The sequence below is a fragment of the Meles meles genome, chromosome 18, assembly GCF_922984935.1.
Source record: "Meles meles chromosome 18, mMelMel3.1 paternal haplotype, whole genome shotgun sequence".
NCBI lineage: Eukaryota > Metazoa > Chordata > Mammalia > Carnivora > Mustelidae > Meles > Meles meles.
The window spans coordinates 56,230,671-56,252,398 of NC_060083.1; the positions used below are offsets into that span (position 1 = coordinate 56,230,671).

The following is a 21,728-nucleotide window of genomic DNA, read 5'->3' on the forward strand; positions in this document are numbered from 1 at the left end:
GTTCCGGCTCCCCGCTCCATCCTGCCACCTACTCATAACCCAGGTGACCAAGCCCATCGGGGCTTGGTCGGGGACCCTGGAACAACTCTTGGATGTCTTTGGAAGAAGCATGTTGGGGGGCAGTCAGGAAGAACGGAGGACGCTGGGGGGCTCCTGGGGAAGTGGTGGGAGGTCGCAGACCCCGCCCTCCACCGCAGGCCACTTCTTGGTGCCTCCACGGAGTTAAATCTGAAGGAATCGGAAGTCAAACGGGTTCCGCGACTTGTCCGTGAGTCACGCCACCCTGTCCTTCATGGCCTCCCTGAATCCAGCACCTCCGAGAATGCCAATTCAGGCAACCGGGCAAAGGCAAGCAATTTGGAAAGTGAACTTACCTAGGAAGTGGGGATTACCAGCCCGTATGGCTGACCAGGGAACCTCCTCCATCCAACATGGAAGGGAGACAGAGGGCAGAGGGGCAATGCGGAGACCAGAGGGATAGTTTGAGGTAAGCAGATGGGGCCCTTCATCACGCAGTGCATTTATCAACAAGAATAAGCATCGTTCAAAATTGTTTGGTGGGGGGGAGGGAATTGTTTTTGTTTTGTTTTGTTTTGTTTTCCTCTGATCTCATGTAGTTCAGAGCCCAGGTGGGGTGGGAGGAGCAAAAATAATAAAAAATAAAAAATGATTTCTATCTCCTTTCTTATGAATCTGGTTTGGACACCCCCCCCCAAAAAAAAATTAAAATGCTGAAACGAGGCTTTTTCCCCCTCTGGATGAACTGTTTTACAATGAGCTACCTGCTGGGGTCAGGAAACCTGAGCTCAATGTCTCTCCACTCGCACAAAAACTCATCACGAGGGGGACTCGTACAGAAGAGCCTCTGCGGGGAGACGGTCGCCCCCACGCAACCCCTTTGTATCTGTTCCAGCTTCTCTGTGAAACCATGTCTCTCCTCTGCTTCACCTCCCCCCTCCTCCCTCCTCGCCTCCCCCCTGCTTCCAGCTCGGCGAGAGGAGCATGGTGTCCAGCTAGCACCAACCATCCGCCACGTCTACACCGGGAGGTTAAGTCAGAAAGCGAGGGTGCAGGGCACACTCCGGCGGATTGGGGCGGGGAGGGAGGAGCTGCTCCCTGGGCCCCGATAGGGAGCTTATTTTCTTTCCTATTAGGTGTGTGATGCTCACAAGGCAGGGGAATGGTCAAAATCAAAATAAATAGCCAGCGGAAATAGACGGCCCCTCCCTGGGAATGGTAATTGCACAGGATGAAAGTTTATCCAAACACATGAGAAAAATGGTGCGTGGTGGAGGACGGCGGGAGCGGGGAGGAGTGATCCTTACTGGAAAGGAAATTTGTTTACAACATCTTATTTGCTCCTGCGTTTTTAATGCTGTGCTGGCCCCGTGTCCTGTCAACAGACCAGCTTTTCCACCCTCCAAAGGTGCCAGGAGAGCCAGCAACCGAACAGCCAGAGCTGCCGCCGGAATCCTGGGGCACCGAGGTCTCCTGCCTATGAGAACCCATGCCCAGCCCGGGGTCCGAGGGAGAGGGGCGCTGGCTGGCCCGCAGTGAAGAAGGGTGTGAGGGGAACTCCAGGGGTGGAAACGGGGAGAAGCCTGCTGGGCTTGTGAAATCGGCTCTTCTCTCTGCTCCCTGGGCAGGAGGCAAAAGGACAGGCCTCAATTGCCCAAGGTGGGTGTCTAATGGGGTATTTGGTAGGGGCCCCGGACAGGGTCTGGAGAGAACGTGGACTTTGGGAGGAAAAGTGGGACTGGCATCCGAGAGGTTCAAAGAGAATGCGGCGTTGAGCGTGCACGGGGGGAGATCACTGCTCCCAGAGTCGGGGTCCAGACATCACCCCCATTGGCACTCCCGGCCAGCAGCTCAGCTCTCTCCCCAGAACAAACCCAACAGGCCGAAGAGCTTGCTCGCAGTCGGAGGGAGTCAGCGACGCCCTGGCGCATCAGGGGAAGCCTGACTCGGGGACAGAGTGCACACTGGAAGTTTCTCTTCCTGTCCAGGCATGGAGATCATCTGAGCCAAGAGTCACGGCAGATGGGCCACCAGGCTCCTGTCTAGAGTACAGAGGGCAGGCACACTGCCTGAGCACGGAGTTGTTGGCACCGTGCAAAGGGCCGTGCCTGCAGGCCCACGGAGCCCCATGGAGCAGTGTGAAGAGAAGGAAACTGAGGCCCAGGGAGGCAACGTTACTCCCTAGAGGTCTCATGGCTAGAGTGGGCAGAATGGTTCCGGCCGAGCTGGTCTGGAGCCAGAGGCCGGTCCAGCTAGCCTCTCTTGAAGGTCGCTGGGTCCTAAAAGGATCACCAGAGTCCCTCAATTTTTGCACAAAAAAGAGCCCTCTGGCCCCACCCACCTCTTCCCGTACCACCGAGGTGTACATGGGGAAAACTCCGAGGTCTGGGGTGTTTTGTTACAGTAGCCCACTGGGACTGATATGGCTTGCATTTCCTGTCCCTCCGGAGATGTCGATAGAGAAAGCGGAACAGGGTGTGGAGGACGGGGTGTGTTCCCCGGCGAGTCCTGGACCCCCTCAGCTTCGTGTCCTCACCTGTAACAACGAGGTCTCAATACCTTTCATGAAGGGCTGTGAGATTCAAGCGAGGAGCTGTGAAATTGTAAAGCACTCCAGAACACGGGACATCTTCCGTCCTGGATTGCCTGAGTTTTCTTGGCTGAATGTCCTATGATCTCTCCGATGTTTGAAACTGGTGCTGGTGACCGCAGCCCACAGAGGGCATCCCCTTTGTCCAAAACTCTGATTCTACTGGTTTATCCCGAGCGAGAAGAAGGGGGGTACTTTGAGATCTTCCCTTCTTCCCAAAGAAGATGGACCTCCTGCCCATATCTCCGTGGATCCCTTTTCCTTTCTATGCTCCCGGTTAATCAGAGAAGGGTGGTTAATCAGCAAATGGGAACAGACCCTCCTTCCTGGAGCCTGCTTGATTTTGAGTGACCCCTCTTCTGTCCTTGCCTTCTGTCCCCAGGTAGTGTGCCCTTGAGCAGGAGATCTGCCCATCACTACCCATCTTCTCTGCCTGTGACTGGGAAAGTTTGCACCGGGGTGAAGGGCAGGCAGCAGCACCCATCCAGATTCTCCAGGAACCCTAACAAACAGCTGATCTGGCAAATGCAACAAAGACTGTAGGTAAGATTCCGAAGGCAGGGAACCTCTCCTACGTGGGCTTTTTTTCCCTTCTGTGTTTCCCCTATTAGACGTTGTGGAATTCTTCAGAAATTTTGACCTAAACTTTTGAGTTTAAATTTCTCATTCCGACCTTAAAAATGACCCCAGTTCTCAAATAATGAGCATAAAAACAGACGCATGCTATTTCAAGAAAGGTTTCTGCAGGGAAAGCAATCCATCAAGCCACAAGCACATTTTCTCCACTGTTCAGAAACACTTTATTGGTGAATAAAGGGCAAACAAGAAACTGGCGAATGTGGCGGGACACGCGGCCACAGGTCACGGGCAGGAAATGTCAACCCAGCATCTTTCTTGTCTATCTCCCTTGTCGAAACTGCCGTGCTGTAACTGAAGAGCTCTGAACCTGAGGCCCCTTAACGACCTTGGTTTCGATGCCAACCCTCCCAGGTAAGACTTGGTCCAAGTGATTGATCCATGTGATTTTATTTCCTGAGAATTAAATGTCAATCACGGTGCCTGCCATGTGACCATGACCCTGGACGGGCATCTCAGGGATAAATTTCCATGCATGGGGAGGGATCCAGTTCCTGCTCTCGTAAGGGTAGAGGGGGAAGGGGAGGGAGGACCGGGGAGAAGGGGGTACTTAAAACAAGTTCAGTGTAAGCACAGGGAATGCCATATGAAAAGTGCTGTGGTCTAGGGAGGAGGGGTGAGCATTTTTTGAGTGCCTATCCCACGCCAGATGCATTAAAAGAACATGTACCTGGTCAAGAGGGAGGAAGGAATTCAGGAAGGCGTCCCAGAGAAGAGAGATTGGGAGCCGAGCCTTGAAGGACTAGTAGGACTTCAGTAGCCTGGGTACCCAGGGTTGACCTTTTTAAACATAGACACGTCCAGGAAGAATTGCCAGAGGATTAAAAATCATGCTGAGTTCAATAAAAAATCACCACTGGAATGTGAAAAGAACTTTCTTAATTAAGCAATTCCAGAACATTCCCAACTCTTGGCTACAGGAGGAGAGGTGGTGAGCCATGATATCCTGAACTGGCCCGTAAGGTGCACCCTCTGTGGACTGTTGCCAAGGTCATGGGCACTTAGGGTGCCCTGTGGGCCAGACCCCATAGTGCTGGGTATTAGCAAGCCCCACCCATGAGGTCTGAGGACCTCAGGAACGGCAGTGCTTCGGGACAGACGGGCTTTGCACTGAGGACGCTTGAGGCAAGGAGTAAAGAATGTTCCATGTAGGGGCGCCTGGGTGGCTCAGTCGGTTAAGCGGCTGCCTTTGGCTCAGGTCAGGATCCCAGGGTCCTGGGATCGAGGCCCACATCGGGCTCCCTGCTCAGCGGGGAGCCTGCTTCTCCCTCTCCCTCTGCCTGCTGCTCCCCCTGCTTGTGCTCTCTCTCTGACTGTCAAAAAAAATAAATATTTTTAAAAAACATTCCATGTAGTTTAACTTCATTGCAGCTCATACTTGGAAACTGGAGAGACCAGGTGCCTGTCCAGCCCCTTTGGTCTGGACATTTCTCTCCCCAGATGGTGACCAGCCCTGGTCAGACCCCAGTTAGCATTCACGGCACTATCTTCAGCGGCTCATCCCGCAGGACATCTGGCTGAGGTCACCAGCCGCTGTTCAGCGCCCACAGTCACATAGGAAGGAAAGGTCACAACTGAACAGGTGATGCCTATCTTTTTCCGATGGCCAGACTTATGCTCAGGGACAAAGACAGAGGGGGACCCACGAGGACCACCTGGTCCAGAGCCTCCACCCCAGCAGGTGGGCCATTCCGGCGCCAGTGGAAGCCCCCAATGCAGCCAGCTTCGTGGACAGGACAACGTGACAACGTGGTCTTCCACACTCTGCCTTCCCTGTCTCTTTAAAACCCAGCCCTGAGGGGCAGTAATAGCGGGGGGGGGGGGGGGCGGGGAGGCAGGCAAAGGAGGGAAGAAAGGAGAAGGAGACGGAAAACAATTAAAACACACACACACACAACCAAAACCCTTTGACAGAACTTGATAACCCGAAGTACACAGTGATCGGTGTGGGACGGCATACAAAAGCCAAGAGGCAGGTCCCAGGACGGGTCAACTCAAGACTTAATATTTGCCTTTCACTAAGCAAACTCATAAATCCCCTGCAGTTGTAGCCACGCAGAGCCCCTGGTTTTTATTCATTGGTCAGAATGATAGGCACCTCCCTTCCCCCTCGGTCGCCCCGGGCAGAGAGCAGCCCCTTCCCCGTGTCTGCCATCAGTCGACATGTCTATTTGCCCTCTCCCTCAACAAACTCAAGTTCAGTGCGACTGACGAGTGCAAACAGCTTTGAAGTATTCTTTGGTAATGGACTTCCCGGGACAGCCCTGCTTTCGGCTTGTGCCGCCGAAGGCAAAGGGAGAAGAGCTACTTGTCAGAGAACAGGCAGGCCTCAGCGGGGTCAGGCGAGGCTGAGAACTTGACACATGGGAGGGATCCTAGAGGATCACCTGTTTCCACTTCCCTCTCCCAGTTTGTGGATGAGGAGACCGAGACCACAGAAAAGGGCCTTGAGGCTGAGGTTAAGGTAGGACTAGAGTACAGACTTCCAGACCCCGTGGTTCAGAGCTCTTGCCGGCCTGATCATGGAAGGTCTTACTCAGAAGCAAAGGGAGGGGGACCCAGCCCTGCTTCCCACCAGCCTTGCGCAGGGTCTTGTCCAAGGTCAGTGGCCATTCCCAAGGTCACCCTCATGCCCTGTAAACCACATTCCCCTGACTGGGAATGACGACACTGGGGTTTTGGGGGGCCCTTTGGAGAGGATAAAAGGTCCCTGTGGGTAAAGTTTTGATGCCATGGGGAAATCTCACAGCAAAGCCAGAGCAAAACCCAGGACGGGGCCCTGCCTTGAGGTTACGTTCATAAGGGATCAGAGTAAGAGGAGTGTGCTCAGCACACGGACAACCTGCCTTTCCTCTGCACCTTGGGCAACATCTGATTTACTCTTCGCACATGGAGCAAAACCAGAAAACCTTCAGGTCACGGGCTCAGGGAACGATGACGGCACTGTGGCAGTTAGAGACCCAAGAGGCTTCAGGGATCACGTGGCCCGACTCCTCCGTTTTACAGGGAAGGAACGAAGATGAGGGGCTTTTGGAGACAAAATGTCAGATTTCCTCATCTCCCCACTCTGTGCTTTTTATGAGCAGAAGTCACCCTGGATCCAGAGGTAAGAGACCAATACACGCTGGGGTGGGGGGTGGGGACAGTGCACCTGCCTCAGAATCTCATTAGGAAGTTGACGTTCATGGTCTCTAGGCAGCCCACCAACTGCTCTTCACAATCCTACTGCTTCCCCTACAGGGCAGAATATCATTCCCCCTTCTCTCACCCTCTCTCGTCCCTCCCCCGCTCTGCCAAAAACGCTGCCTCCCCCAGGCCTGGCGATCCCTCGTCAGATGATTCCTGCCTCAGTCAGAGGTAAATCTAGAAAAATGTGATGCTTTTGGACCACCTTGAGCTCTGGGATTCTGGGGTCCTATGCGGGTGAGAAGATAGGAAAAGAGAGAAAGAGGAGATTGTTGCCTTTGGCACAACAGTGAGACTTCTGGAACCAAAGACCGTACGTAGGCCATGAATGAAGGGAACGTCTGAAATGAGTTCATCTTTTTCAAAAGAAAAGCGGTGCCCAACGTGCTGGGCTAGCCTTCCTTCACCGGCAGCGAAGGCGCAGAGTTAGAACAGGGGCAAAGCCTCGGGTGCACGGGGGATCTCCATCTTTGCACAGGGATAATGAGAGTCGGGTTTCTCGACGTTTGCATGCACGTCTCTAACTTAGCAGGCAATGACCCCCTGTGTGGCCACAGCGTGCGGGGGGGGGGGGGGGGGGGCGGGGGGGGGGGGCGGGACAAGCCGCAGGCTCGCGTTCCAGCACCGCAGACGCTCACACCCGTCTTTCAGCAGAAAAGATGGAGGCCTGATCCCCGACAAGAAGCAACAGCTTCGGGATGGCATGCAATCTCGAGAGCCCGGCTTTGACTAACCTGAAAAGAACCTGTAATTTGCCTTCAGATTGTTCCTACTTGTCAAGAACACCAAAAGTTGGGCAGGTACAACCTTCCCGTCCTCCTCCACCGCCCACAACCATGACCACCAAGTTCCGCTCCCTTATCCCAGATAAAGTCAGTGTCTGGAGAGGGAAGAGGGAGCTGGAAGGTCCCATTCGACACGATCGGAGTGGAATTCGAAGGTGATCTTTGGAGGGAAAGCACACACTTAGGTCCCACTGACACGCCCTTCATATTTCAAAGAATCCTAGAGTTCAAAGGAATTTCAGGAAGTTCTCCTTCGCTCCCTAGACAACCCCCATCCCGACGATTTTAGTTCTTACTCTCTCTCTAGCAAAGACGCAGAGTTTTCTTCTTGGCTCATTCTCCGAGGTACGTGCATGTCTCTGAGACAGGCTAGTCTGGTTCCCTACCCTTCCCAGTGGCTGTGGGAGTTTTTGTCTCCAAATGAACTGCTCTGTTCTTACCAAGGAAGGTTATGAGCTTCACCTTTTTTGAGTAGGACTGTGTTGGCAAGGAATCCCCGATACCCTGCATGGGTCCCGTCTCCGCAATCCACAGCACGTCTTCTGAAGGATAGGGTCTCAGCTGGTTCATTGTCCCCAGGTTGTAATTCAGTATCATGCCACCCTACCACCCGGGAAACACCGGACGTGGTCAGGACTAGGTGCTTGAGCCAACGGCCTCCATCTGTAGGCTGCCCAGTGGGTAATAATGTGGCCAGACACGAGGGTTCTGATGGCAGCTGGCCAGGCCTCTTAAGAGCATCAGCGAGCTACGGCAAGTAACACAGCAGACTCGATGTCATCAAGCCACCCGGGAGGGCCACCAATTGTTCTGGTTTGTCCAGGACTGTCGCAGGTTTATCAGTGGAAGTCGTGTGTCCCCAGACATCTCTCAGCCCGGGGCAAACTGGGACACCTAGCACTCTCAGCTCAGCGTCACTGGAGAATTCTGGAATCAGGAGCAGTGCGCCCTACTGCTGAGCAGACGATCAGAATGACGTGGCGTCAGAGTTCTTGCTGTTCCTGGAACCTGTCTAGAGAATGGATGTCTCGAATGGCTTCAGGCTTCTAGAAAGGCCTCGCCGGGCAGCGGCTGGGCAGACTGGTCTGTCTACCTTTCTTCCAGAGCGGCTTAGAATAAACCCACGTGAATGGAGGTGATCTAAGTGGGTCTCTGCTCCTTGAAACCCCAAGGACTCTAACTGGTATGACGAACCTGTGTGCATGTCAAGGAAGACCAAAGCCCACAAACAAGACTTACATTTCAACGGCAGGACACGGCCTCGGGAGGCTGTCCTCCTCGTTTTGTGGGGACTCAGAGAGGCCAAGAAGGACCCCACCGCTCCACTGAGCCGACAGGGATGTCGCTCCGGGGTCACAGAAACACATCACGTACAACAAGGAGAAGGTCGACGTGTATGGCCTTAATTCCTTCTACAAAGGCAAGCCGTCCGTTTGCTTTAGCAGGAGAACAAATGGACGTCGTTGGTCCTGCGACTGAGACAAGGTCGACTCTAGCGGGGTTTTCCGCCCTGGGCACAGAGGCTCTGGAGGACTCGTGTCTCAAGGGGCCCGACCTGCCATCAGGAGTGTCCCCAGGGGTGAAGAGGGTCGACAATAAACACACCCGCTCTGGTCGCTAGACGGCCTGTGATGAAGAACCAGGCGCTGGCATGGGCCCCAACCGCCATCTGAGAGAAGGGGTCTTCGCAGCTGGTGGCGCGTCTGTGTCAAACAGAAGACAGCTGGGAAACGGATAGAATACTATGTCAATTATACATCCAAATGACATTTAAAAAAAGAGAGAGAGAGAGAGAGAAGATAGCCAGGAAGAACCCACAGCATTCACTTTTTGGCTCTTCCAGACAAACACCTGTGTGGGATCCAAGCAAAGAAAGCTGGACATGGAGGACCCCAGAGCCCCTACAGGAGCCCCCTCAAGGGTCCCCGACCTCTGAGGTCCCAAAGAACTTCTGCCCTGACCTGCCTCGCTCTGGAACCCGAGGGGCCGGATCCCCAAGAAGCAAGAGGACATTCTACGCCGGTGCTGCTCACATAGCGACACAAACATCGGCCTCTTTAGAAGGAACAGGAACAAAAATTAAAATCCCATTTGACCTGAGTGTGGTTAACAATTCACTCTGTATCCGGCTGGAAGATAATGGAACAAACACAAATTGCCGAGTCCAAAGGCGCAGCAGACGCGGGAGCTGGGGGGCCGGCGAGGGTGTGGTGGAAAAGCCTTTCGGTTTCCGGGCATTGGGGGCAGGGGAGAAGGAGGGGCCGCCGCAGCAAAGGAAACGTTTTCCACAAGGATGATGCTGACTCGTCCGGCTGAAGGTCACATCCCGCGCACGCGGGGCCGTACACAGACTTCTCTCCTTGGTGCAAGGGTCTTGGCTTTCTCCTTCAACGTCTTCTCAAATCCACAAGTTTCTTCATTCTCCAAAGTAAGGATTCTTAATCAGATCCCGAGCTCCTGCCTCTTAAGAGATGGTCCCATCTTAGACGGGTGCTTTGCAAGGTCCCGATGGCAGAGCTTGGCTCCCGCTAGCTTCCTGGTGGGAAGGGTGAGGGAGACAGAGCAGCCCTTAGCCGCTCCCCCGTGCCGGGCCTGTAGACCGAAACACAGCATCAGAGTTAGGTTCTGCCTCCGCCCTCTCCTCAGCGAGCTCGCCTCTCCTGTCTTCAGTCGGTAAGGGTCTAGCCAGTGAACAGAACCCACGGTGCGAAAAACACTATTTGCACTAAGACAGAAAAAGAAAAAGAAAAAAAAAAAAAAGGAAGGCCTGTTTATACCACTCAAGGAACGCCCCCTACACTGAATTCCCACCAGGAACCCTCCACATGGATCTCACCGCTAGACCAGAGAGCTGATTTAGACACACAAAAGCAAAAACGCTGAACACAGCCATCCCAGAGGAACTGTAGGCTTGTTTTCCAGCCCGTCACGACGTTGTCCGTGAGATTCGGCACAGGGAGCATGGAGGTGTTAGTCACCCACTTTATAGACAGGAAAACTGAGGCACAGAAGCTGCCGGTGTTCTCCTACAAGATGGCAAGGGCCTGGTCCCTATCCTAATGTTCACTTCAGCAGGGACTTCTGTCTGTTCTCCCAAATCCCTTAACAACGAATTAGGAAATTATCCAGAACAGATGGGGTCCCTTGGAGGAAAGAGGAAGACTCAGCTTAACACGTTTGCTTTCCGAATGCTGACGGCAAAGAAGCGAAGACGGACTTGGGGTCCACGTACCTTCCTGACTTCCCACCACCCCCTGTGATTCCCCATTGCCAGGGGGCCAGTATAGTTAGTGCCACCGAATGCCCTCAGGGGACATCCCCATTTTAAGATTGATGGGGCCCAGGGAGGCAAACAAGGGGCCTACTCCCAGACATGCATAATCCAGGCCTCTGGACTGCGACGATCACCATCCACCCCCAAGGAACAACGTGGACACCTGGCAATACATCCATTCCCCAGGACCACTCCGGGTGAGACGCTGTGGAACCGGCCGAGAGCAGACAGGCAAGCCCCGCCCTCGCAGACCTTGGGAGAGAGGGGACACTGACCAAGCACGAGGCCAGAAGGACATCGACAGCTGCGGGACACACACTGGAGATTCTGGAGGCGGTCTGGGCTAACTGGCCCCCACCAGCACCCCCTGCGGGCTTTCAGGGGTCGCTAACAGCCTAGCCTGTGCAGGGATGCTCTCCTTCCCGTGGGCTTTGGCTACTCCCCTGGCACGGATGTGTGCAGCGGCTGCGACACCAGAGACAAGGCACTGCCATTGGCGGGACAAGGTACCAGTGAGAGAGAACGCAGAAGACTTTCCTCTGCAGGAGAGCGGCAGGGAGGGGGTCTGCGTGTGAGAGCCACCGACCCACGAAAAGCCAGCCAGCGTGGCCCACGCAGAGGCACTCTAGGGTCCCGAGAGGCTCTCTGATTGTCCACCAAGGGGAAACCGTAAGTCTCACCCAGGTGGTGCCCGGGCCCTCCAGACGCTCTTTCATTTGGACCCGAAAACACCCTGAAGAGCCCTGCAGTTCTGCTAACTTTCCTCCGGTCCCGTTTCCCCTCCCGGGCAGCCACCCTCCTCGCTGTCTCACCAAGGGCCAGGAGGAGCCTTTTCCCCAGGGAGACGCATGCAGCTAGCAAATTAATTGGCAGCAGCGGGTGAATCACACAGGGACTTCCTTCTTGTTGCCCGGCAACCGCATGCACTTGGCAGGGGGACATTAAACACAGAGGGGAATGTTGGGAGGCGTTTGCAAAATAAAATAAAAAGCAAAACATACAACACCCCAGACTCATCCCAGCAGGCAGACCCAGCCAAGGCGGCTGGGGGCAGTGGGGGTGGGGGGTGGGATGGTGTGGGTGTTGGGGGGACAAGGGAATCATTGCAGGAAAGGAAAATAAGGTTAGGACAGAACCAGCCCAATGGAGCTTGACACTCGGGGCCCTCTTGCCTCCCATTACGTGTAGCATTTGAATTTGGCCAAAGACACACCTCCAGGAGCCTAGAGAAAGGCAAGGGGGGCTCAGAGATTAGGAGGCACCTGGGGGGTTGCAAGGTGACCTAGAAACCCGCAGCCCTGAGGGTTTGCCAAGCCTGCTGCTGGGTGACTGTCCCTGCTGCTTATGCTTGTCCAGCGTGCGTCATGTCCAGGTGAGGTCACTGCCACCTCCAGGGCAGGACCCCCTCCCCCACGCCTTTTCCACTTGAGTGTTTTCGTGCCCGTTGCCATGGCTGCTGGGGCTGATTAGACAAATCTCCGACTCACCGCCTTCTTGCCCTCAGAACCTGTCTCTGGCCTCTCTCTGAAAACCCCCCGAAGTGAAATGCAGGCAGCGTTCTGGTTGGGAACAACCCACGGAAGCAAAATAGAGGACCAGGAAAGGGAGCAGAGGAGCAGGAGAGCCCCTGTGGCTGGCTGGGCATCAGCCCCCAAAGACACCACGCCCTAATCTGGGCAACCTGTGCATGTGACCCCAGGTGCCAGAAGGGGTCTGATGCGCACAGATGATGCCGAAGACCCAGGTGGGCCCCAAGGGTCAGCAGGAGGGTCCCTGCAAGAGGGAGGTGGGGGGTGGGGTCCGGGTAGGGAGGAGATGTGACACAGGAGAGGGAGAGAAATGTGAAAATGCAAGCGGGAGTCCGGAGTCATTCGGGGAAGAGTCGGAAACACAAGGGCCTCCAGAAGCTGGAAAAGGCAAGGACATGGATTCTGCCCTAGCACTTCCAGAAGGAATCAGCCCTTCGGGTATTCTCGACTTTGGCCCAGTGGAATGAGCCTCCAGAATGTATGAGAATAAATGTGTGTTGTTTCAAGCCACGAAGTTTGTGGTAATTTCACGGCGGACGTAGGGAACCAGTCTTGTCCATGTAGCAAACCACACCTCTGTCTCCCGCTAGATCAACAGAAGAGGGGATGGCGGCGGGGATCGCCACGGGTCAGAAGGGGCGGGGTCCCACATTCGGCTTAGAAATGTCTAACAGGGCGCCTGGGTGGCTCAGTGGGTTAAGCCTCTGCCTTCAGCTCAGGTCACGGTCTCAGGGTCCTGGGATCAAGCCCTGCATTGGGCTCTCTGCTCAGCGGGGAGCCTGCTTCCCCCTCTCTCTGTCTGCCTCTCTGCCTACTTGTGATCTCTGTCTGCTGAATAAATAAATAAAATCTTAAAAAAAAAAAAAAGAAAGAAAGAAAGAAAGAAATGTCTAACAGACACCCTGCCAGCTCAGAAGGAAGATGTCAGGTCCCTAAGAGCGGCCGAGGCAAGAAGCAGCCCAGGAAGCAGGGTCTCAAATTATACCATTTGTGACTGGCATTTGGGCTCATGGCTTAATCTCTGCAAGTCTCGGTTCCGTCATCCGAAAAACAGAGACAATGTTATTATCTGCCTTGCAGAGCTGTTAGGATTAAATGATACAGGGCACGAAAACAGGCGGCAGATGCCAAATACACAGATACTAATGGTAACTCTTAGGAAGGATTAGGCACGGACATATGGGCAGAAGCTCTTAGTTGATTACCCTACCATGTATTCTCCCTTTTCTGTTTAGTAACATAACTCTAAGTTTTGGCTGGCACATTGTGGCCCAAAGCAAAAAGATTACGTTTCTCAGCTATTCTTATAGCTATCTATGGCCACGTGACGAAGATCTGGCCAAAGAAATGTAAGCAAAAGTATTGTGGGACCTTGGGAAATTGTGACCAAAAGGTGTTGGAAGCTGTTTTCCTGTCTGCCTTTCTCACCTTCTGCTTTCAACGAGGACATGATGGCTGGTGCTCCAGCAGCCATTTTGGACCATGAGGGACACTGGAGATGTGAATCACGCATTAAGATGATCTAACAAGAAGATGGGAACCTGGGTCCCTGGTAACTCCAGAACCACCACATCAGCGTTGGATGGCCTTTCTCTGGATTTCTGTTATGTGGAAAAGAATGCTCTTCTTAGTTATTAAGTCATTGCCATTTTAGGGTTTTCTAGCGACCGTAATGGATACAATATATCACAGATCTAGAAAAACAGGATTCCGAGTCAGTCTAGACTAGTGATTCTCAAAGTGCAGCCCTGGACGGACAGCTTGAGCAAGGACCTGGGAACTTGTTAGAAATGCAAATTCTCAGGCCCCACCCCAGACTTATTGAATCCCAAACCCTGGGAGTGGAGCCCAGCAGTCTGTGTTTTAACAAGTTCTCCAGGTGGTTCTGGTACTCTCAAGTGTGAGAAACACCATTCTAGAGCAAAGTTTCTCAGCTCTGGAAGTAATGAAGTTTGGGGCTGAATAACTCTTCATCAGGGTGTGTGTGCAGGGCAGGGGGCTGCTCTGTGCAGTGTAAGGTGATTAGCGGCATCCTCGACCTCTAGTCACTCGATCCAGAAGCACTCTCCTATCCGTGTGGCCCTAAAAAGTGTCTCAGACATCATAAGTGAGGAAGGGTGGGAAAGAGCTTCAGCAAAGTCACTCCCAGTCGAGAAATGCTTTCTCGTGGTGGCGGTTCATTCTCGACCGTGGCTACACATTAGCAACCTGTGGCATATGCTTCTCAAAATCCCAATTTTCCCTCCAGCTGGGTTAAATCAGAATCTGCTAGGGCAGGACAAGGTGGCAGTTAAAGCTCTCCAGATGATTCCAGCGTGTGGCCAATGCCGGGAGCCACTGCATGCTGCAGAAGGCCAGTGGCCCGGTGGAGAGACGGCCCCAGGCCGGGGAAGGTGACCCACCACCATCCTGACAACAGGAAGCACACAAGAGGCTCCCAGGCAGACGCTGTAAAAGCCTGACAGCTGTCAACCTGGGAACGGGCATCCTCGTCGCCAGATGGGGTGACTAGATGGAGAGGAATTCCTAGTGGCTGTGTCACCTTGTTTCCCATCAGAACTGGGCGGACACCTCTCAGTGTCTCCCATGAATAACCACACAAAGCCTCAGTTCCCTCCCCTAATAAACAGCACACAATGGACCAGCTCCCATGAGCTAGGAACATGAGCTCATTCAACAAAAAGAATCATCTTAATAAAGACAGTGGCATGGCACCAGGGCCCATTTAGAAACGGGGAGCATGAATTCTCCTTCCATTTGGTAAACTCCCAGGCACTGAAACCCCAGTCCTCCCACGAGGATGCCTTTGGAGCAAGGGGAGATTTCCCATATACTGAATGCAGCCCTGCAAATCAGCTTGGCCGGGGCTCCACGCTGGGTTGGAGCAGAAAGGAAGGAAGGAATTCAGTGAGAAACTAGCAAGGAAGAGAGGGAGAGATGGACAGGTTGGTGCTCTGGAAAAGAAAGAGGAGGTCACGTGTGAATTGTCTCCCCTGCTGGGAACTGTCTTTACTCCGTCAGTTTCCTCCCTGCTTGGCCGGCCTGAAATGCTGAGGCAAGCTCTTCCTCGTTTTCCTTGGCCCAAACCATTAAGTCCAGGATGGCGCTGGGGGGAGGTGGGGCAGGGCATGGAGAAAAGGAGGAGGAAGAGGAGGGGAAGGGGGAGGAGGGGAAAGAGAGAAGGTCACGGGGCTCTGGCATTCTTAGGTATCCCTTCATGGCAACTCCCGCAGGAGCTGGCTTTTCTATCTCCCGCTTGCGTCAGCCCCTCCTGGTTAGCCCAGATGCAAAGAGGAGTCTGTAACCCTCAGAGGAAAAGCCCCCTGACCCCACAGCGAGTCTCTAAGAGGCTAAGGTTCAGCACAACAAGAGCCCACCAGTACGTTCCCATCCCTTCTCAGAGGTCCTGCCTTCTGCTCCTTCAGCAGCAGATCGGGAACAAGGTAGAACTCCCTTTGCTCTGGGCCATGGACGTGGAAGAAGCAAGGAAGGAACTCAGGTCCTTTTTCTGTTCTGGGGGCCTTTTGACAGGTTCCTGGGCTATCAGAGTCCCAAGTGTGCGGGACCCGCTGCTGACACTGGCCATGTCCAGGTCCCCCCACCCCCTCCCTGTACTGCTGCCCTTCTCCAGACTCAAAATCTATCTCCCGCTTGACAAAACCCCCGGTTCCCTCCACCCTGTAAACCTCGTGTGCAAATGTCCTGACTCTTGCAAATGTGTTAAAAAATAAACTTTAAAAAGCTTCCAGATGTTCTGTTTGTATGGTGGTGTTTCTCTGCTGCTGTCTCCAGAGGCCAGTGCCTGCAGTCCCGCATCCTGACTGCCCAGAGGAACTACGAGGCGGCCAAGAGGCATGGGCTGGGGCTAGTGAAGGGGGATGCTCCTTCCCGTGGGACTACCCTCCACCAATGGTTCCATCAACCCTCCCCCTGCAAAGATGCGACCCTATGCTTCCCCATCATTCTCCCACGGTCCGTCATGGCCCATGCCTTCCATTCTCCTAGGTGAGACGTACATCCCCGGGGTTCTTTCCATGGAGCATAGAGACCTCCAAAAGACCGCAAAAGAGCAAGCCCGAGATCCCCGAACGATAGGCCTCAGGCTCCATGTCCTCAGGGCGCCCACCTCATGGCTCCCTTGACATCCGTCTACCGACCGCCTTTGACACAGAGGTGAGCACGAAATGACACAGTGAGTCCCTTACATGTAAGGGGTGAAATGGTGTTCGCAGCTGGTCAAGGCCCCTTGGGGCTGATGGTAGGAAGGAAATTGCCAACAGGCAGCCCTGGGCACACATGGCCCCACACGCACCCTTCCCAGCACACACACATCTGAGGGCAGAGGATTCTTTGCACAAGGTGACGCCTGCTCCCTTTGATGCTCGCCGGATGTGTTCCCATTGGGTGAGAACCAGACCTCAATAAAACCGGGCATTATCAGGAGGCTGGTGGTTTGTGATTGCCCCAGCCTGTTATCTCTGTGGCCCGGGGTGAGGCCGCTTTGCGGTTCTCCACGGAAAAGCATTAACTTCTAGGTGGATCAAAGACCCTTCCGAACCAGCCAACCTGGGTCCCTTGTTTACCCCCATGAGATTGTGCCTAAAGATGGACTTTCAAGATAACAGGGACCCCAGTCCCACACTCCACTCTGTCCTCTCCTCATCACGCAGCCTGTCCCTCCAGGGCCACCCGATGGCCAACCACAAGGCCCTTCTCCTCTCCCTCTTCAGATGGCCCATTTAACGACAGCTAGTTGGGCACTGGGCCCCGGAGCGGCCGGCTCTGCTCTAACAATGGGGACCATGGGCACAGGGAGACACCTACTTGGAAGCCTTGCAAGAGCTCCTCTGTCCTCTGCGAATCACGCCAGGGATGGGGTTCCAGAGGACAACAGGTGCTACCCTCTTTCCTCAGGAGGGCTAAACGGACAGGTGTCCTCACCGGGTCCTGTGTGGGGCTCTCCTGTCTACCCAGACGTGTGAGGGCCCGTGGCCAGCCTGCGCTGAGGACACGGCGGGACTTCTGACTTATCTGCATCGGGAACACCAAGGACCATCAACCATGTGGGAGAGAAAGAGCTCATGCATTCCAGGACTGAGGTGCCGGCGGGCTTCGGGGGCCCCGATTGTCCCCCCTCGGCACCTCGCAGGTCTGTCCCGGGGCAGCGGGAGGCTCGCTGCGGCAGCCACACTCCCCCTTCTGTGTGGGAGGCACCCAGCTTAGCATTGGGCCCCGAAGAGACACATCAACGGACAAACGAACGAATGATTGACGGAACCAGTGAAACACTGACAACACAGGCTAGTTCTCTCCCTGGCATGGGAGGGACGTGGGTCCCCGACCCTCATCCCTATGCGTAGGAAAACCGTCCAGGGGCACGTGGTACTGGGGACATCTCCGCTTACAGGAACGGAGTCAAATTGAGGACAAAGTCCCAGATCCCGGGCAAGTGCCCCCAACTCCCTCTCACCCACGTGGTAAGCAGGAACGAGAACAGTGCCTGGTCCGTTGTAGGACCATCGTGAGGACCGAGTGAGACACGAAAGGCTCCATAAGGACACCAGTCACCATCATCGTGCCTATCCCATCTGTACAAAAAAATACAGGAGCGCACTTCCCAGGAAGGAGGGACAATGAGTCAGCGCTTGGTTATTTTCCTGGTCCAGACCAGACCTCACAGGTGTACGGGAACTCCAGGCCCATCTGACATTACGTTTCTCTTTTCCTTTTGTTACTGATAACGTTGTCTGTAGCATTTAGATTGCATGTGTGGGGCTGCGTGCTCAGTACAGGGAGCCGGTGACCGGCCCCACCTCAGGAGCCCCCACCGTGAACCAGGCAGACGGGGCAACGTGAATCGGGGTCCAGCTCTGCGGCTGTTCCACCTGGAAGCGCATGGACGTCCTTCGGCTCCAGCTCCTGGGTCCCACCCTTGCTCCTCTCCTCCTTCTAGCCTGTGTCCACTCCTCCTCGAGCCTCTGGGCCGCCTGCTCTGTCCCCGTCTCACTGGTAGCGCCCGGACAGCCAGCTCAGGCCACCCAGACGGGAAAGGGGGCCTCCGGGGTCTGGCCCCAGCACCGCCTGGACGGCAAGGGGCGTGGGCGCCAAATGGACGGGGGACACGGGGCCTCGGCACCCGCCCGTCAGGACTCGGCCAGGCCGCTACCCAAGGCTGCAGCTGGGCTTTCGGAGGCCGGGGGAGGTCAGGCAGCAAGTTCACAGGACGGGCCACCCACAAGGCACATCAGGGCTGCTGGACTGTCCCCGGGGCCAGTGCGGCTCCGGGCCTTGGCCCTGACTCGGAACACTCCACCATATGGCTTCCCTCGGGGAGGATGAGAAGAGGAAAAGAATAAACCGGGGGCAAGAGAGAGCCACACCTCCCTCTGGACACCGGGGACGCTTCCCGGGCTTAGGGGAAGGGAGGCTGGAGCAGCCCCCAGCAGCAGGTCTGAGAAAAGCAGGCGGGGGTCCCTCCAGGAAATGGGCAGCCGTGACAGCAGCGTGCCCACGAGGACCGGGGCCTTCCTGTGTCCTGCACGCAGGGCCCAGGAGAGGCTCCCAGGATTGGATCTGAACTTCAAACGGCCTGAACCTTGGGTTACTTCACGCTTTTCTAATTAAAGACCCAAACTGGATTTTCATGTTTGCAGAGACAGCTTTGCCCAAAAGTGTAGGCAGCAGAACAAAACAGGAAGAGGACTCTCTCTCTCTCTTTCTCTCTCGTTCTCTCTCCCTTCCCTCTCGAAGTACGGGGTGGGGGCTTGGGGAGGGCGGGCGAGGGGGCAAACAAAGTCTTGGCAGCCTGGACTTGTAGGTCCCCTGGAGCCTGCCTGTGTTCTGCTGGAAGCTTTTCTCTTTTCTTTGGTCCCGCAGATACCAGTTGGTTGGTCACTGGTCCGGGCAGGGGTGGGGGTGGAGGGGGGCTGGGCGAGGCTCTGGGAAAAGAGAAGAAAGAGGTGAAGAACGGATTCTCCGGTGCAGCTGGCGAGAAAAGAGCCCGCGTGCCTCATCAGGGTGGAAGGCAGCCTTCCCAGGTTCCTCGGCGTGCTGGGACTTGCTGGAAACCAGAGCCCCAGCTGGCAGGAGGAGGGTGGACAGTGGAACCAGAATTCAAAAGGGCAGCCGGAGGAAGGGGGGGAGCGATGGGGGAAGAGGGGGAGGTTTCAGTGAATCATATAAATGAGAGACAGAAAGGATGTCAGGCCACCTTCACTTCCTTCCTCCTCTAATGTGAATTATCTCATTAGCCCCGAGCTTCCCAGAGGCCGACTCTAAATGATTCCTGTAATGGGGAGTTCAGTCCCCAGCCTCCCTATGGGGTCGGACTCCTAGGAGGGCTGAGAAGAGCTCTTAAAGGGACAGTAGCAAACCATGCCAGTCGATCCATGCGACATGGAGTGCCTTCTCCAGACGCTTCATGCAACGTCAGTCGGACCCTTGCGTCCTGTGTTTCCACTGATGGGAATTTACTGCGAGAAGACAGTCATGGACATCGGGATGGGCTCGTCAAGGACACCCCCTTCCCCACCAAAAATGAGAGTCACCGTCCGAACCCCTGGCACCTGTAAATGTCACTTCACGTGGCAAAAGGGACTTTGCAGGTGGGATCAAGTTAAGAGTCTTGAAATGGGGAGAGGACCCTGGATTATCCAGATGGACCCTGAATGCCACCACAAGGGTCCTTATCAGAGGGAGGCAGACGGAGGGCTGAGTACGAAAGAACGGACATGGACGCGAACACTGAGGCAGAGGCTGGCGTGATGTGGCCACAAGCCAAGGAATGTGGCAGCCTCCAGAAGCTGCAGGAGGCCAGGAACGACTCGTCCCTGGAGGCTCCGGAAGAAATGGGCCCTGGCCACAACTTCATTTTAGCCCTATAAGACTCATTTCAGTCTTCTGGCTGCCAGGACTGTAAGACAGCACATTGGTGGGTTGTTGTTTTTTAAGAGATAGAAAGACAGCATCCACACATGTGTGCCTGCACAGCAGGGGGGAGGGGGAGAGAGAGAGAGAAGCTTAAACAAGGTCCACACCCAGCACGTGAGCCCACTGAGGGACGTGAAAGACCCTGAGATCATGACCTGAGCCAAAAATCAGGAGTGGGACACTAAACCGATGGAGCCACCGGGCACCTTACATAGGGGTTGTTTTAAATCACCCAGTTGCTGGTGACGTGTTACAGCAGCCCCCGAAACCAGGATGGATATGAATCATGTTCTTGCTACGAGGCTGGTCTTCAGAGCCTTTCACAGCTAAACAAGAAATGTGGGGAACATCAAAGAACCGTGCAAAAATAACTATGCCATGGATCCAACAAGGAAATACTATATAATCATAAAAACACTAAAATATCATTTTCTTAAAAATAAAGGATGGATATATAACTGAGTACAGATCCTGAGTATTTTCCTTTTATAAAATTTTCCAACAGTAAGCACCTTATAACTACGTTTGTCAACATATAAGTCACAATTTGGCAGAGAGAGAGGCTGAGAATCCAGGGTCGGTACCATTCTGGATTGTGAAGACGGTCCCCTGGCGAAGGTCTCTGCTCACACACGCACCTCAGCCTGGCATCACGGCCCTCGGTCCACGGGCCGGCGGGCTTGCAGACTCTCGTCCCTAACAGGCAAACCAGTCCTGTTGTCTCCTTACAAGCAGTCTGGTCCCAGGGACCCTTCACCTCAAGCCTGTTCTCCTGACCTACCACAGAGCACATTCTTGTCAGCCTCATACTCTTACACCAAGGCAGCCCTAACAAATGACCACAATCTGGTGGCAAAAAGCAACAGAGACTTCTGTCCTCCTAGTTGAGGAGGATGGAAGTCCAAATTCAGGATGTGGGCAGGGCTGATTCCTTCCAGAGGCTGGAGGGGGACCCCATTCCAGGCATGAGTCCCAGCGGCTGCTGGCTGCCAGCCGTCCTTGGCCTGTGGATGCTCCCCTCCGATTTCTGTTCCCTTCTGGAGACCCCCATCCTCTCTGTGTCTCTCTGTTCCCTGTCTCTCCTCTCAGGACTCATCAGTGGATCCTTCATGATTCATACTTGCAGAGACCGTATTTGCAATCACACGGTCACCTCTGAGGTTCTGGGTGGCCGTGATTTCTGGGGGATGCTCTTCGAGGCACTGAACAGATGGCCTTCACGACACTCTGTCCTCCAGCTTCCTTTACTTCAAGTCTCAGCAACTCCACAAGGCCTGCTGGGACTCTTCCCGGTCCCGGATGTCAATCCCTTCTGGAAGGACTGGGAGGCAGAGGGAGTCTCCTGCAATGACGAGGGTCTCAGGAGAGATGGAATTCTCCACCGTGCAAGGTTCCTGCAGAGAACACCTCTCCGGAAAGACTCAGAGGAGATCCTGGCCTGGCCGGGAGATGGAATGAGACGGTCAGAGAGAGTCCGGCTTTAGGAGAGCAAGGACTGTGCCGGATCCACTTGGCACGGCGCTAGGCAAGGAAAACACACTCACCAGGTGTTACTGCCCCACCAGAGAGGCCCCCGCAACTGTCGGCGCTCCTTCTTTCACTGAACGTGTGGAACATTTGGGAACAAAACAAAGAATTTGACGATGTGTCTATTCAACGACTATTTGCAGAGCGCCCTCTCCGTAAACCGCACTACGAGATACAATCTGACGTTCCTACACGCCTCTCTCTTCCTTCGTGGCAAGACGGTGACCGACCACACGGCCAGAGTTGCTAAATCA

At 54.6% G+C, this 21,728-nt stretch overlaps 1 long non-coding RNA gene across 1 annotated transcript in view; it reads right to left on the minus strand.

Moving 5' to 3' along the window:
- Positions 1–3,364: 3,364 nt before the first annotated feature.
- Positions 3,365–21,728, minus strand: part of LOC123929659 — a 151,936-nt gene continuing 133,572 nt past the window's right edge. The window contains exon 3 of the long non-coding RNA XR_006815944.1: positions 3,365–9,807. This is a non-coding gene — a long non-coding RNA (uncharacterized LOC123929659). The remainder of the gene's footprint in view (positions 9,808–21,728) is intronic.